At 37.1% G+C, this 13,701-nt stretch overlaps 1 protein-coding gene across 5 annotated transcripts in view; it reads right to left on the bottom strand.

Annotated features, from left to right (window-relative positions):
• The window catches only part of GREB1 (growth regulating estrogen receptor binding 1), a 96,505-nt gene that overhangs the window by 68,112 nt on the left and 14,692 nt on the right, over window positions 1-13,701 (bottom strand). The window contains exon 1 of one of the 5 annotated variants that reach the window (XM_013172635.3): window positions 1,200-1,359. The exons of the other annotated variants lie outside the window; for them this stretch is intronic. The gene's annotated coding sequence lies outside the window, so the exon portion shown is untranslated. Of the gene's footprint in view, window positions 1-1,199; window positions 1,360-13,701 lie in introns of those variants that run through there. 5 annotated transcript variants of the gene reach the window in all.

Here is a 13,701-nt window from a genome sequence, read left to right as displayed (position 1 = left end):
AGAGTAAAGCGGTAGGAAACAAACTGATGCGTCAGAAAGAAAGAGATTATCTTGAAATACATGTTTTCCAAAGAAAATTCTTAGGAAATCACCACATCGAGTATAATACCGTCTTTTCAGATTATTGGTGCTAGAGACTGTTTTTGAGAATCGTTTCAGAATCCGACGCGAGTATACAGAGTAACCCTACGCTGACTGTAAAGGCTAGGTTTTGAGCCATCCTCAAAGCCAGGCTTTTATTTTTCCTTAACCTAAGCCTAACTTTCTAGGCTCGTTAGTGGAAGCAGTGCAGCAGCTGCCCATGGGGCAGCCACATGCACACAAGCAGAGCAGGATGCATGGCTTAAAGACACTTCGGAGCCGTCTCTTTCAGAGCAGCAGAGCCATAGCCAGACAGTCTCTGACAGCTCTCTGTGGATATATAGTTCTACACACACAGGTTTAGGAGCTTTACTGCTTTCACGGAGAAGGGCCTCACTGACTGAAATAGAGATCTTTGATGATTTCTTCCGACAGAGTACACTATGATAAAACTGGATCATATTTGCTACAAAATGAACAAAGAGAGGACAGAAATACAATGGGAACAGTCCAAAAAACACTTCACCATCTCTGGAGTTATAATAAAAGATAGCGTATACATCTCTAGGTAAATTTATTACAAGTGAAGACAAAACTCAGCATCAAAGTATACTCAGTCAGGAGATCAGTTGCACATGTATAGCATGCTGAAAATACATTAAATAAGAAAAAATCATAAACATAAAAATGTAATCCAAAAAAAAAAACCTTAAATAAGCATTTTTACTTAAAGAACCACTACAATGCTTAAATTTCATCCATTTAAGAAAGTAAACTTAGCAGTTTGAGATCTAAATTACCTATCTTAAGGAAGCAAAAATTAAAATTTTCTGTATTTTTCAAAATACATCAAAGTTATCCCGAGGGGAAATCATTCACCTCAAAGACAGCACATAACTGACTATGCAGGAGGGACACAAAATGTAGACAAATGCATGTACTTAAAATATATCATCTGTTAAAAATTCCTCTCAGCACCAGCATTTGAACAGTCACCAATATAAGGCAGTGTGAGAATCTAACATTAGCATATCTATCTTATGTTAATGTTTTCATTAAACAGTAACAGTATTTTTCAGCATGGCAATACCAGCTATGTAATAAAAAGTATACTGTACCGTAATGAAAGCATGTGCTCCTCGATTACATCCAGTAAGTTACTCCCAAAATTTCATATTCTGAAATCTGCTGAACATCTTACACCCGCAGCAACTGCCAGTGATTATATCTTTATGATATTTTCCTCCTTTTGATTTAGAAGAGGCTGCTGCTTGAAGAATTGGTTAGGACACTTAAGGCTCCTGAGTCAGCACTGTACGCAACTGAACAACTCAGTCAGGTCGCCATGACACGAACACTCTCCTGGCACAGTAGAACACAGGAAGGTTTCAAAGCTATCTATTCTGCAGCTACAGCAAAAACAAAGTAATGAGACCACAATATAACCTGGCAAGCTGTCCTCTAATTTGTGTGCTGGCTATACTAAATGATAAATGGCCTGACTTTGTGTCTTATTAATACAGAAGTGCTGTGCTGGGTCATGGTGCTCCTGGGCAGGCACATATCAATCTGTCGGTTTGAAGCATTATTAACGTCAACAGTTTTGTTACAGGGTTTGGAAGGACTATGGGTAGCTTTTTTTAAAGAAATAGGGGAGCCGTTTGCATTATTCTGATAACAAAACCACTAAAGAAAGCATGTATAGGTGTATATTATGGGTACTTCATTTTGCTAACAGAGGATAAAATTAACAGAAAAGAGATTACATACGTATCAACATTATCTTTGTGTTGGTACTCTGCCTCTATCTTCTGAATAAAAGGATATGAAATAAAACAATATTTGAGAGATCATGTTCAATATACTGCTGGATACACAAAGAAACAGCTATTGTATTTAAACAAATGATACATCTCTTAAATACACATCTAGACTACATGTACTGAGAAAGTGTATTTCGGGTAGACTTACGAAACATTTCCTTATGTCACAAATTGTAGCATATCCCTCCGAAAGATGAAAGCAATTCTGAAAAATTAATTTTCTTTTTCTATGGCTCTTCTAGGCCAGGAACCATTCAGGTATGTGCTTGATTTTAAACTCAGTTAAATAACAATGAAGTTAGTAAAATTAAACCCTTACTTACGTGTTCAATGGAATTAAGTTTCTATATAGCCTTTGTACGTTTGATGCACCGAGCAACGAGAAGTGAGTATTTCTTTTTCCTTTCAGCTTGCATATAGCTTTACTCTCAGGGTGCAGTTTCATGACTGGCTCAAGCTGCTCTGAACTCCAGTTACAGCTGAAAAGCAACGTCTCCCACTCTCGACCATATATTCCCCCTCTGTTGTTGTTCGGTGGCATAGATTTGAGCTGATATGCTTGAAAACTTGCCATTTTTGCAAGGTTATGTTTAGCTAGATCAGACCCCTCTAGCTATGCATGAAGTATACAACCATTAATAAATGCAAAAGAAACAAATGGTTAGGGATGCTGGTGAGAGCAGAAACTTTCTCTCCAGAGACAATTGAAATTGTTTTAAGTAACATTTTTAAATTGCAAAACTTCACCCTCTGAGACTTTTCTGAGGGAATAAAAATCTGAATTTTAAAGCCTGATGAGAAATCACTTGGAGACTCGGGAGATTTACTGTTTTCATTCGAAACATTTTTCACATTAATTTTAAACTATAATGGGAAGCATTCACTGATTATTTGGGAAATTAAAGTTATATACCCTATACTTAAAGCCTAGATCCAAGCACTGTATGAAATGATGTGAAAAACAAATGGTACAGGAAGCAGTAAGTAATACTCTGGGAGAGGGACCAGCACATTATTCTGTCACATGCAAGAGAACTGGATGCTCTTAGTGCCAAGTATGGGAGACCTGTTATGTCAATTTTTCAAGTAGGATACAAAATCGTTTGGATGGGGAACACAGAAATCACTGCCTGGTTTCCTTTAGCACTGCACAGTTGTGTGCCTTAGACATACTACCCTCACCAGATGACACTTAAAAGACTTTATTGGCACATAAAGTTTAGAGGAATCCAAATGGAAAACAAACACTGAAAGAAATACGTGTGTGTGTGTGTGTGTGTGTGTGAATGCATGGGATTTTTGGAAGAGTCACTTTTAATCAGGTCAACAATAACACAAGCCATAAAATACACATTTTAAAGAGGTATAACTTGATTAATGCCAGCCAGGCATTCTTGCTCCATAACTGTAGTGCATTCACGAAAAAAGTTTCTCTAGGATGCTGCATAGGGTGCTGTCTAGAATGAAGGCTAGGATGTTTCAGTGCCTATCTCTAGCTTTCCACTGGGGTTGGAAGCACCACACTATTCAAAGAATATCAATAGAGGGTAGGTGTAGAAGGAAAAGAAGTTAACCTGATGTTCAGTGATGGAATGGAGAATGTGAAAGAAGCTGTCTGCTTTGGGTATAGGCATGGAGCAGAAGTTCCAGAAGAGAAATAGGAAGGGCAAGAAAGCACAGAAGGGCCTATTGTGTTTGATTAGTAGCCGGCGCAGGAATGCCAAGAATGGGTGATAAGCATAGAGGTTATGTATACAAGATCTTATATATAAAACCTAGGGGTGCCCTGATCCAGGTGCAGGCCTTTGCACTTGGCCTTGTTGAACTTCATGAGGTTTGCAGGGCCCACCTCTCAAACCTACCAAGGTCTGTCTGGATGGCATCCCTTCCCTCCGGTGTGTTAAACAGTCCGCTCTTGTAAAGCACTCTCCACAGTAGTTTGGTCATCTGAACTGAAGCACCCTTCCCACCACACGTGCAAAAACTGTCTCAGAGGCACAAAAGTCAGGTGAAGGGTGCAACAGAAGCTGTCAGCCCATTCTGAAAAATGCTACCCTGAGCCATGTGGGTAAGAGCCACTGCACAGTATGGCCCACGGGCTATATCGTCCTGGGCAGCTGTCTGTCCTAAAAGGTGGCATGGGTTCACTTGGGGTTGCTACAGCTGATCAGGGCTCTGAGCATTTCAGTTTGGGGCATTCTGTATAAAGTTTTCTAAGTCCTTTTGCCTGCTTTTTATTTATGTATTTATTTAGGTGCTTGTTCTGTAACCCTTATGTCCTTCCACTATTTGAGTATATACTGGGGATAATATCAATTTTCTAATGCACGGAGAACAGTTATACTCAATGTTGTGAGCTATTCCAACAGTGCTGCCAGAAAAAGCATGTCAAGAGATTACTTATCAGTTTTGTAGAGACTCCTCTTCAGTTTTTGTAGATATTAAAAGCAAAAACAAAACAAACAGGAAAAAAAAAAGAGTCTTAAGGAGAACTGCAAAATAATTTATGGGCTGCTATTGTGAAATACTTACAAATGTGAAGGAAACTGAGGAAGCAAGTGTTGTGAACTGCTTCTTAAGAAGTAACAGGATATCTGGAATATTTTCATATGAAAATGTATTAAAAGAACCTAGAATACTTATTAAATATTGCTTTGTGTTTAAAGTCATACAAATACTTTTGTTCTTCCTATCACTGAATTGACAAGGGTCCCAAGCATGATGGTGTATGTTTTTAATATCTCCAAAAAAAGAAATGTTATTAAAGAGTGAAATAAATGGTCAGTCAGTTTTATAAAACAGCTAAGTGCTTCAATAATGAATGAGAAGAGAAAATGAAAATAATGAAAGGAAACACACACTTGCCAAAAACTACAGAAACCAATAAATTTCTATCTCTTGCTAATTCCTCCTTAAACACCCACGGCACAGAACTTCAGGACTGAAAAATTAAAATAAACAGGGTCACACTGACCTCAAGGCAAGCAACAGACTTAATTACTGCACCAGACGAGGATGAATCATGCCTCACCAAACCTCCCATTCCTTCTCAATAGGATGCATTATTAATCTGACACATTGTTTTACAACTGGCACAACCTACGCCCGAAAAAAGCCCTGGCTTTCTCAGTGCACAACAGGAACATTTCAGAATGTCACAACTGTTTCCTCTCCACTCTCAACCATAAAAGAAACTCTTGCTACTGTCGTATCTCACTCACATTTCGTTCTGATTCATGCACTGCACAAAAGCACCAGCCACTTGTTCAGTCATGCTGTACCTGTGTAAAAATCTTAAATGAATGCTCAAAGACCATTTTTTAAAAGCTTAAAAGCTACAGCCTGACTGATGCTTCTGTAGCTATTAGCAGGTCTAACTGTTCAAAACGCTTCCTTAAGAGTGTTCCTTCATACTGGGATAAAAAACTTAGAACCTCCAGGCTGAGAAACATCCAAGTGCTCAGAAAAACACCTCTTGACAACTCTCAACTTTCCTCGGTCTCAGTGTGTAAGACTTGACACGCCACGCCATGTGATGCAGGACTCTGTACAGTACATTGGGTCAGGAGACAAGATGCGGCACCGTCTTACCGCTGGGGAACAGGCACAACACATTCTGTTGGGGACGCAAAGCAAAACTGATCGCACAAATCTTGTGCTCTGTGCGCACTTTGATACACTTGTGTTAACTCACCACCTATCTTTAAATTCAAAGACTGATGGTGCTATTCCCCTGCAAACGATTACAAACTATGACAGATGCTTATGCATTTTCCATTTTCATCTCCACGTTTTGTACCTACTTCCCAATCTGCCATTTATGTATGCTCCCAATCCTCACGTACCCTTAGGAAGGTATGTCTATGCAAGTGCCAAGGGATGTTTTTCTCATACTTAACGACTTAGAAAGAAATACAGATCTCTGTTTCTAATCAAAACAAATGTACAGTACTACAGCACAACTTGCTATCTGAACATTTTATTTTAATTACTAGAAATCGTTAGTGTTTTAATCTCCCTTGTTTACCTTGGTTTTAGATATATCTTTCTTAACTCTCTCATCTGGTCACTCGCACTAAAAACTGATACAAAAGAGCTTAGTGGTGCATTTTAGATGCATCAATTGATAACGTTCAAAATAGTAAAAAAATCAGTCTCACTTAAATAAAAACTGTTCCTTCTTAGTTTTTAGAAGTACTAGAATCTCCGTTTTTTCTTTCATGGTCTATGTACTGTAATTCCTAAACAACTCAATGTTTACAAGCTCATTGTTTCACTTGGAAAACTGCAGGAAAGCAAAGATATGCTCTTTCTCCATTTTACTGGTGGGAAATGACAAGGCTGAAGTGATCTTTGCATAGATCCCATGAGCATCTGAGTCCCTAGTTACAACTGAAGTCCATGACAGGTAATTTTATCTAAATACTTTTAAGAGACAGAGTTCAAATATTTCAAAGTCACATAAGAACAGTGGCAAAGCTCAGATTTGAATGTAGTTCTCCTGCAATACGTCTTTGTACTGGATCATCATCTGTTCTTGCACCTTAATAAATATTTAGCTATTTATTTTAAACTCCTATTAGATTTGTGACCTTTGGAGGGTGTGGAGGAGTTAATCTTTCAGTTTTCTATAATTCCATTTGGAATACCCAAAGACAGGGCCATGTAGAAACAACCTGTGAAATATATTTTCTGATAGAAAGTGTTTTTTTCCTTATTAAGGTAAATGGTACCAGAAGTTCCCTGCAGCTTCTAAATTGTTGTAAGCCATAGCTGAGGAAAAATAAAGCATATAGCTTTCTCTTCTCCTGTCTTCTTCCTCTGGAGTTTCTTAACTGATCTACAATATCAGGAGAGATCAAAACCCAGTGTAATCAACAGTTATGTCAAACAGTTTGTGTCAAAACTGATGTTTTTTAAATGTTTTATGAGTGTTCTCAGATCTTAACAAGAACTTCCATTGATTTTCATTCATTAAAACATTGTACGTTCCAATGAAAATTCATCATCATATCAGATTTTCTAAAAGTGTTACAGAAATTTAAGAAAAGGTTCTCCTCTATAATGCGTTTGGTTAGTTACATAGCCAGCATCTTATTCATCTGGTTTTGAAGCTCTCATTGTTATCAGTCACCACGGTTCCATTAGCAGACAGATGAATCAATCCTGCATCTTTTTATGCTGAAAAAAACATCTGCAAATATTAACAGTACTGGAACAATGCAATGTTGAAACAATACAAAACACAATGTCAAAAAAATTAGCAACTCTCAAATATCCATGCAAGTCTTATCTGCTTTGGATGTTGCCTGTGCCAGTGGCCCTCAACATCACTCCAAGCAAAGGCAGCTTAAGTCTCATACAACCTATTAGCTTATGTATATGCCGTGTAAACCCAGCTAGACCGTAGTCTTCCAGGTGTACTCTTCTACTGGGTGTTATACAGTTAGGTCCTGCTGAACTGCGTGTCAATACATAAGTATTCTAGTTGATACTACACTATGTTAGTCAGCATTGCAGTCTCCATATTAATTTCACCCAGATGTTCAAGGCTCCACCTTATCTTGGCTAATGTGGAGTTACCTGTGCAAGAAAAATGAGTAGGCCTTAAATTCAAAGATGCTGAAATACTGCAATCTTGAGCTCACTGTAGGTTTTAGATACCCAAGCAGACAAGAAAGATAACAATAGACTCCTTGAACACTACTCCTTTGAGAATTACTCTAAGACTCTATTAAAAATGTCAGTGTCAAGCAACTAAGAAACAAACTCTTGTTTTCATCCAAGAAAGGTTGGTAAGCAGCTAAACTGGCTTCCATTTGCACCTGTAAAGTGGAGCAAGTTCTAACGCAAGAAACAGGATATACATCAGACAATACAAATGCTGACCCTCTCAGCATCCATGATCTCCTTATGAACAATCCCAACACTAGCTGCCTTTGGTAATGCCTGGAAATGCACAGCAGAATAGCATCCAACAGAATGAAGTCCAAATGCAAATATTTTCACAGGTGAGTTCAGAAAGGTTAAGAAAAACATTTACTCAGAACTCTTTTGCAGGGTAAATTCTAGCAGTTGGAGACCCACCTGTTGGTGCTAAAAAAATAAAAATAAAAAAAAAATTAACTGCATTTCAGCTCAGCATGCCATCTCCAGCCCTGCTGAAATATCTTCTTCCCTCTCCCTAGAGACAGGAGAACAGTACATGACACAAAAATCATCAGTCTTACATAACTGGTAAAAAAGAAAGAGCTAGAAGACAGGTATAAAGGATTCCATATTTATTTTAAATTTCATGTTGGATGAAACGGTTTTAGAGAACCTACATCAATGCTTATTAAAATTCTGTAGCTGACAGTACAAGTGCTTGGATAGAGGGATTTTTCTATCTTTTTTTTTTTTTTTTTTAAATAGAACAGGTCTGGTGTTTGCAAATAGCATAAAATGGTATTAGCAGACTGAGAATCAAGCTGCCTGTTTTTTCATTGTCTAAAAATTAAAATTAGAGAAGTAATGGACACTATTTTGCAAACTTTAGATCCTTTTTCTCATATTCTCTTCTTGAGAATCAATTCAACATTACTGTAGGTTTTATTATACCTAATTTAAACCACGGCCATTTAAACAATTGACCACAGTCAATTGACAAGTTCTTTCAATCAGCAAAAATTATAAAGGAATAAGCTTTGCATATTTTTCTCATATATTAACGTCAATGTGCTTTCCAGCTGAGTACATAAAAATTATCAGTTGTACACATAGTATGAACAAAGTGAAAATACTTTAATTATGTTTTCATCGCATAGATTTTAGTGCAGTTTCTAAAGGCCTCAAAACTTAGCTTTTAACAAAATACTGAGTGTATGGCTGTAAAGACAGAGGTCCTACAAAGTCTATTCTAGCTTAACATTCTGCACATCCAAAATTTGATGCTGAAATAGAGTAACAAGTATATATGATGCTGTTGACTTCTGAAAAAAAAAATCAAAACTTAAAAAAGCAACTATTTATTATAAAAATGACATGATTAAGTATAATGTTTGCTCTTTCATCCTCAGAATTTTTCAAAAAACAGTTATGAAGTCATCTGCCATGATGATAAAGAACTCTTCAAAAAATTAGAAATGAATTTGACAGATGCATGATTTCTGACATTTTGTTGAAAGCAAAAATTTTTTTAACCTCATGATACAGAAAAGAAGCTGTAGCTGAAGACAAATAACACTGTCATTATGACATTATGCCTTATTTGACATTTTGTCTTATTCTGGTTGGAAAGGAAATCATTATAGCAAGTTATACAACACAAATACCAAAAGTATTAATAGGAAAGGCAACCCAGAAAAATAGATCTATACCAAAAGCAATACGAATTGCAAGTAGTAATTATCTTCTACCATAAAAACCTCAAGATAGCACAATGCCAGTTATTTACTACATAATGATAATTACATACCTTCTCACTCTCTCAATGTGCATTGTATAATCCTAATGATTATGGCATTTAAATTTGTAATTATAGTCATCAAAGAAAATTGCTTTCAAGAATGATTTATTTGTATTTGAAATTATTTTATCAATATACTCCTGTAGTAAGAAATGACCTAGAACATCAATACCTTGGTTAAGAAAAGCAACCTCAGTAGTATATTAAGTGACCTTATTAGTAAATTCTAACATTACATTTGATTTTTTCTTTTTGTTTTCATGAGCAAATATAAAAGTGCGAATCAGATTTTAAGATTTTAGAGGAAAAAAGCTGAGACCAAAACAGAAAATGTTCTTATGCCACTGGATAAATCCACAATCTGCTTGCACTGGGTTGCACTGTGTGCACTTTGGGTCCAGTTTGTCAAAAAGGACACTGTAGAACTTGAAAAGGTTCAATAAAAGACAAGAATGAACACCAAAGGAGTTAACAGGCTTCAGGACTATCTAGTTGGCTGAGATTCTTCAGCACAGAAAAAAAGGTGACACAGGCACCTTTGCTAAAAGTCTAACAAAATCATGACTGACACATCAACAGTGCATAAGGATTGATAGCTTACTGTATCTTCCAGTATAAAATTCAAGACACTATCTCATGTATATTATTGTTAGCCCCATTACTTCAGTTAGTTGATAGATCTTCATATTTTTTTAAATAAACTGGGCATTGCTTTCACATTTTAATATTACCCAATGTACTTCGTCCCTGTAGCAGAGAACAGTCTCTCATGATCAAGAAAGATTTAAAAGAACAGAGTTAATGTGACTAGATGAAAGAATGGAATAGCACTCTTAACAGACAGCATGAACAGTACAAAATGGTATTTCTGAAACACCACAACTGGACATATTGTACCAATTGACATGTTAGGAACAAGCTTTTATGTAGCAGTAAAATTCTTGCCTTTAAGGGCTTACTCTTCATATCTGCAAGCATCCATTTATCCTGTAATTTGTGTAAGAGCAAAATTCTTTGCTTAAAGGGGTGACTCTCTCACATCTGCCAGCTTCCATTTCCCTGTAATTATGCATCAAGGATACTTTACACATACACATGTCCAATAGCAGTAAAAAATTCTTACAAAGGCCAGTCTTTTTCCTAGACATTTGATAAAAGCTCTTTCAGAAAAATATAGCTTAGCATTATAGTATAATTTGAAAGGAGGAGGAAGATGCATTCAGAAATGGTAGCACAAGATTAGAAGGCAAGAAGTTTAGACTTCTAATTCAAACTTTGAAAATTACATTTTAATTTGATTCTGAGCAGGTTGCTTTACCTGCCCACCATAGGGCAACTTGTTCCCATGTCTTTGTTCAGTACGTTTGATTTTGGGAGGCTTAAGATTATCCTAGTTTGTTATAACACATCCTAATGCATAAATGTTATGATCTCAGCTTTTGTCTTCTAATCCTACATATGATGTCTCACTGTAAAATAAGGATAATTCTACTCATTGAAATGTAGTGAAAAATTTGCTTGAAAATGCCTTGCCAAAGTACTGTCTATTTTGTAAACACTATTACATCACTTTCAGGAAGCAGCACCACAATAAAACATAACTTTTGAAGAATAAAGAAAACATTACATCAAACGTACCCAAACAATAGCTCTATGATAGAATATGGGATGAACCACGTATAAAGCATTCTACAGAATTTATCCTCTGTGGGGAAACATTTCCATAAGTACTGAGGAATAACTGTCATAACTGTTGCTTGCCTACAAGCTGTCTAAGACCGAGGAATATGATCTCTGGCTAAAGAAGTGCATGAGTCAATCCTGCAAAGAGCCCAGGTCACTTTCAGACAGAAATACTACCTTTCTTCTTTTTCTCCTGTGACAAAAGCTATGAAGAAAAGGAAGGAATAACTGGTTTACACAATTGCAGACCTACCCTACTAACATACTGCTGCTCACTTAAAACATTGAACACAAACACCAGAGTTTTATCAGATAAAAGGTCCATCAAGCTCACCATCCTGCTTCCAGCTGTGGCCTCAGGTAGCTTTCAGGAAGGAGCTTAAGAAGGAAAGGCTGTATAGCATGCTCCTTCACCCAGAGTCTCCCAGTTTTGGGAGTCACTTGACCTGAAATGGAGGTTATAGCCACATCTTGATGGTTAATTGGTATTCACAGATGTTTTTGCCATGAATGTGTCTGATTCCTTTCTGAACCTCCTCCTGCTCTTGACTTGACATAATTTGTCAGCAAGTTACACAACTTATTTATGTTATGGAAGTCCTTCCTTTCCTTCCAACACTCTGACTGTGGGGGTTGGAATTACATGATCTTTAAGGTTCTTTTCAACCCAAACAATTCTGTGGTTCTGTGACTGCTAACTTCTGTCAGTGCTGCTAAATCCATGCATTATAGACTTAGAAATAGTATATTATTATCTTTTCCTAATCACCTTATCCATTCAACTAACAGTCTATATACTGCATGAATAGCATCATCCCATTAAGGTGCGTATTCTTTACCAAACTAGAGCTTTTTTTTTCTAATTGAATAGATTTTTACTTTATAAGCAACTTTGACACTTTTAACCCTTTGAAAAAAAAAATCTGTTTATCACTTGTTTAAGTGTTTCAGACAACAGTGTCCCAGTATTCCACTAAGAAGCTCTTTAAAAGCAATAGCTGTATCCCAGTGATGGATAAATGTGCATCAGGTGGGTAGGTACCACCTGTGCATACACACACATATCAACACACACACTCTAACGTGTCCTGGGGCCAAGGCCATCAGTCAATAACATGACACTTGTTTATGTAGTCGTTTGCTTTATCAGTTGACATTCATCACTCTAGTTTCATTACCTCATAAGAATTTTGCACAAAAGACAAAGACAAAACACACCCCTGATGTGGTGATATAACTTTTAGTTATTGCCATTAGCCACTTCTTCTCTATTTGTCACATGCTACAGTCCTTAGTGGTAAACTCTATAGAAGTGAGTTTATTGGAAGACCCATACAGATGAAGCTCATCAATATGACTGCTGCTCAATATGGCAGGCACTCCCACTCGGGCGAGAGGAATCAGTTTCACAGCAAGCCCACCTACTTACCAGCTACATCCAAACAGGGAATGCGGTTACTTTGCAATGTCTATACTGCAAAAGAAAACAAGGTCACAGGTCATTCTGTGGTATGCCCACACTACATTTCTGGGATGCACATAGTGCCCTATGGCTCTGAGGATATAATCTTTGAAAGTGGTTTGAGATTATATTTTTAATTAATGCCAGTGTGGTGTTGCAACTCATCATCATGATGCTTTCACAACATGAAACTGAAGGGCTGCAGAACTGTTTTAGTGGGAAAAGCCTGCTGGCACAGTATGTGAGGCCAGGATGGTCTTGTCCCTTCTGCCTGCTGGGAACAGTCCCAGTGTGCCCAGGCACTGTCTAGAAGACTTCTAACCACAAAACCATGGCCAAAACCATGGAATCGCTCCATATCCAGTGTTCAAACTCACCATGTGCACTGCTTTATTTAGCACTATAGACTCTGTCTTCAAGTCCATGTGCATCCTAGTCACAGTTTTCCCTTCATTCTACTTTCTCCAATTAATTTTCTACTCACTATCATTTTAAACCTGCTCTCTCTATATGCCCTTCCCAAAAATGATATACATACTCCACTTCCACCTACTTTTCCTTTCCAAGAACTGAAATATTCAGCAATGGAACAACTACTGACACACGTGATGAGGCTTTAAAATTATCACTGCTATGAAAAATTAAGAAAGCTGCACTTTGAGACTGTGTTGCAGACCCAGAGGCACTATACTGGTTTTATAGTGGCTGTACATATATACTCATGCAACCATGAGAGGAGAAGTCATTCTGTTTACCTTTAAACTACATAGACTAAATAAATAAATTTATTTAGAAGCAAGTTGAGTATCTGCCTTCTTTAAAGCAGTAATTTTTGTACATCAACTCCTGATTTTCTGTGTGTGGATTGTCCAACCTGTGGTTTAAGTCTTGCCTTTAGTTACGCACAGCACCTTGGAGCGTGACGTGCCACTCCGACCACTCAGCAATGTGTTTCTTAAAGCTATGCCCATTCTCCTCACAAACAGTTTCACATATTCTTTCTATACATCAATATTCTTAACATAATCTTATTCATTTGCATATGTTAACTGTCTTCACTTCATGTCTGTTATTCTGTTCAGTCATTATGCTGTATCATTAAGAACTAACTGTACAATGCTAGCTGATTTTTTGGAAGAGTTTCCCAACAAAATCTAAGTGAAATCACAGGTTTCAAATTCCTTAAAATGAGTCTTGTGGTAATC

The sequence above is a fragment of the Anser cygnoides genome, chromosome 3 (genome assembly GCF_040182565.1).
Source record: "Anser cygnoides isolate HZ-2024a breed goose chromosome 3, Taihu_goose_T2T_genome, whole genome shotgun sequence".
Classification (NCBI taxonomy): domain Eukaryota; kingdom Metazoa; phylum Chordata; class Aves; order Anseriformes; family Anatidae; genus Anser; species Anser cygnoides.
This window is presented reverse-complemented; position numbering and strand designations above follow the sequence as displayed.